At 33.6% G+C, this 4,158-nt stretch overlaps 3 non-coding genes across 3 annotated transcripts in view; all 3 read right to left on the bottom strand.

Annotated features, from left to right (window-relative positions):
- LOC125780003 (large subunit ribosomal RNA) overlaps positions 1-454 on the bottom strand; it is a 3,973-nt gene extending 3,519 nt beyond the window's left edge. Inside the window, exon 1 of the ribosomal RNA XR_007423503.1 lies at positions 1-454. This exon is cut by the window's left edge and continues 3,519 nt beyond it. This is a non-coding gene — a ribosomal RNA (large subunit ribosomal RNA).
- A 496-nt stretch (positions 455-950) lies between these two features.
- Positions 951-1,129, bottom strand: LOC125780004 (5.8S ribosomal RNA). Its single transcript, XR_007423504.1, has one exon. It is a non-coding gene; the product is annotated as a 5.8S ribosomal RNA (ribosomal RNA).
- A 765-nt stretch (positions 1,130-1,894) lies between these two features.
- LOC125779997 (small subunit ribosomal RNA) lies at positions 1,895-3,884 on the bottom strand. The gene has a single exon (XR_007423497.1). It is a non-coding gene; the product is annotated as a small subunit ribosomal RNA (ribosomal RNA).
- Positions 3,885-4,158: the final 274 nt, after the last annotated feature.

The raw sequence follows: 4,158 nt of genomic DNA, 5'->3' as shown, positions 1-4,158 counted from the left end.
ATTCAGGTTCATCGGGCTTAACCTCTAAGCAGTTTCACGTACTATTTAACTCTCTATTCAGAGTTCTTTTCAACTTTCCCTCACGGTACTTGTTTACTATCGGTCTCATGGTTATATTTAGTTTTAGATGGAGTTTACCACCCACTTAGTGCTGCACTATCAAGCAACACGACTCTTTGGAAATATCTTTCTAGTAATCATTAACGTTATACGGGCCTGGCACCCTCTATGGGTAAATGGCCTCATTTAAGAAGGACTTAAATCGTTAATTTCTCATACTAGATATTAAGATATTCCATACACTGCATCTCACATTTGCCATATAGACAAAGTGACTTAGTGCTGAACTATTTTCTTTTCGCTCGCCGCTACTAAGAAAATCCTTGTTAGTTTCTTTTCCTCCCCTCATTAATATGCTTAAATTCAGGGGGTAGTCCCATATGAGTTGAGGTTGTATAAAAAATTTATTATTATTATTATTTTTTTTTTTTTTTTTCGCTATTTTAAAGAAACATATTTTATATCTCGATACCATTTTATAAATTTCTAATAATAAACATAAAATCTTTTCATCCCAATTCAAATTATTAATACATTTCATATTATTAAAATATATATAATTTTAAATCACTCCACTTTTTAAATAAATACCATTAGGGACTTAAGGTCTAGGTCACAATATGAATATATTTTATGCTAGACTGTCCTCGTAATGTATTTATTTAAATATATTTTAAATAATATTGAAATTTTTTTTTTATTTTGGGAATACTAAGATTCTCATTTATTATAAAATTTCGTTCAAATATGAGGTATTCAAGAATATATTGTATATATTTCTTTTTATGCTATTAATATTATGGATTGGAAAACACAATCCAATAATATACCATATGCTTAAATTCTTTTAATTAACTAAAAGAATAAGCAACTAATTTAGCATAGTCTTACAACCCTCAACCATATGTAGTCCAAGCAGCACTTTAAAATTAATTAAAGTACATAACAGCATGGACCGCAATATGCGTTCAAAATGTCGATGTTCATGTGTCCTGCAGTTCACACGATGACGCACAGTTTGCTGCGTTCTTCATCGACCCATGAGCCGAGTGATCCACCGCTTAGAGTAAAAATTTTTTGTGTTTTTTGATTCAAAGTCAAGAGTTTTTAATTTATTGAAAGAATAATAATAATAATATTTATAACAAATTTTTAAAATAAAATTCCAACACATCTTTCAATAAATTGTAATTTTAAACCCAAACATTTGCAAGCTGCGCATGTCTTAGGTCAACAAAAACAGCAATACCAGTTTTTAGTTATTCTCTTTTATTTGTGCATTTAACCATAACTTCTTGAATAAAAACAGACCAGAGTATATTTATATACTATACTACGTATATGATATGTATATAATACATATACTTATACTAACGTATATGACACATGTATATAACATATACTTAAACACAAATAGAAAATAACCATAAAAAAGGAATTGCACGTTAATGTGAACAAATTAACTTATCATTTTTATAATAATAAGTACAGCTATATATGTTTAAAGGTTTTTTAGCGTTCAAATACAATGTATGCGAAATTCCCAATATATGTATAATATACTGTTCATAATGCATTACAAGGAGTAAAAAAAAAAAAAAGAAAAAAAAGAAAAACACTCAAATATGTTTTATACGAATTATTGATATACCCATAAAGATTTATATAATAATTATCAATAATTCAAAACATATCGAATGAAAAGAACAAAAAGAAAACAAAAAATGTATATTTTTTTTTTCTTTTTTATTCTTTTTTTTTTTTTTTTTGTTTTGTTTGTTTTCTTTTTTTATATATATATATATATATTATATTTTTTCGGATAGGAACACAATAATGATCCTTCCGCAGGTTCACCTACGGAAACCTTGTTACGACTTTTACTTCCTCTAAATAATCAAGTTCGGTCAACTTTTGCGAAACAACCGTGAAACACAAGGCGTCACAGTGATCACGTCCGGAGACCTCACTAAATAATTCAATCGGTAGTAGCGACGGGCGGTGTGTACAAAGGGCAGGGACGTAATCAATGCGAGTTAATGACTCACACTTACTGGGAATTCCAAGTTCATGTGAACAGTTTCAGTTCACAATCCCAAGCATGAAAGTGGTTCAGCGGTTTACCCGGACCTCTCGGTCTAGGAAATACACGTTGATACTTTCATTGTAGCGCGCGTGCAGCCCAGGACATCTAAGGGCATCACAGACCTGTTATTGCTCAATCTCGTTACTGCTAGACGCAATTTGTCCATTTAAGAAGCTAGTGTCCTTATAATGGGACAAACCAACAGGTACGACTCCACTTATATAAACACATTCAAACACTTGTCCATTCAAGATGAACGCATGAATGAAGGCTATATAAGCTTCAACACCATAATCCTGAAAGCATCTATTTAATATATTTGAGTCTCGTTCGTTATCGGAATTAACCAGACAAATCACTCCACGAACTAAGAACGGCCATGCACCACCACCCATAGATTCGAGAAAGAGCTATCAATCTGTCTTACACGCTTATGTTCGGACCTGGTAAGTTTTCCCGTGTTGAGTCAAATTAAGCCGCAGGCTCCACTCCTGGTGGTGCCCTTCCGTCAATTCCTTTAAGTTTCAGCTTTGCAACCATACTTCCCCCGGAGCCCAAAAGCTTTGGTTTCCCGGGAAGCGACTGAGAGAGCCATAGTAGTAGCTACACCCAATTGCTAGCTGGCATCGTTTATGGTTAGAACTAGGGCGGTATCTGATCGCCTTCGAACCTCTAACTTTCGTTCTTGATTAATGAAAACATCTTTGGCAAATGCTTTCGCTTAAGTTAGTCTTACGACGGTCCAAGAATTTCACCTCTCGCGTCGTAATACTAATGCCCCCAAACTGCTTCTATTAATCATTACCTCTTGATCTAAAAACCAATGAAAGTAGAACAGAGGTCTTATTTCATTATTCCATGCACAAAATATTCAGGCATTTGGAGCCTGCTTTAAGCACTCTAATTTGTTCAAAGTAATTGTACCGGCCCACAACAACACTCGATGAAGAGCACTGAAGCAGGTTTAAATAGGAGGAATATATAAAAAATACATTGTATTAATTATATATAAGAACTCCACCGGTAATACGCTTACATACATAAGGTAATGTACATACCACAATTATAGTTGTACTACCCGTATGAAGCACAAATTCAACTACGAACGTTTTAACCGCAACAACTTTAATATACGCTATTGGAGCTGGAATTACCGCGGCTGCTGGCACCAGACTTGCCCTCCAATAGGTCCTTGTTAAAGGATTTAAAGTGTACTCATTCCAATTACAGGGCCTCGGATATGAGTCCTGTATTGTTATTTTTCGTCACTACCTCCCCGAACTGGGAGTGGGTAATTTACGCGCCTGCTGCCTTCCTTAGATGTGGTAGCCGTTTCTCAGGCTCCCTCTCCGGAATCGAACCCTGATTCCCCGTTACCCGTTGCAACCATGGTAGTCCTAGATACTACCATCAAAAGTTGATAGGGCAGACATTTGAAAGATCTGTCGTCGGTACGAGACCATACGATCTGCAAGTTATCTAGAGTTCAACCAATATAACGATCTTACGATCGCTTGGTTTTAGCCTAATAAAAGCACACGTTCCAAAAGGTCCGTGTTTATTTTGCATGTATTAGCTCTAGAATTACCACAGTTATCCAAGTAACTGTTAACGATCTATGGAACCATAACTGATATAATGAGCCTTTTGCGGTTTCACTTTTAATTTGTTTGTACTTAGACATGCATGGCTTAATCTTTGAGACAAGCATATAACTACTGGCAGGATCAACCAGAATAATATTATTTATATTATTTTTTATATAATATTTTTTTATATTATATAAAATTTTAAATGATATTTTCTTATTTGAAAATTACACAATACAATACACAAAACATAAAAAGACAACCTTTATATACAAACACAGACAACACATTAACTTTTTTATAAAGCTCTTCCTTTTATTTATCGCTTGCTTTATATATTTTTTTGTCGATTTTTTTATAAAGCTTTATTTTGATTGCTTTTATACATATATTCTTATGGTAGCCCCAAATACCATTTTTTAT

Source organism: Bactrocera dorsalis, unplaced genomic scaffold, assembly GCF_023373825.1.
Source record: "Bactrocera dorsalis isolate Fly_Bdor unplaced genomic scaffold, ASM2337382v1 BdCtg032, whole genome shotgun sequence".
NCBI lineage: Eukaryota > Metazoa > Arthropoda > Insecta > Diptera > Tephritidae > Bactrocera > Bactrocera dorsalis.
This window is presented reverse-complemented; position numbering and strand designations above follow the sequence as displayed.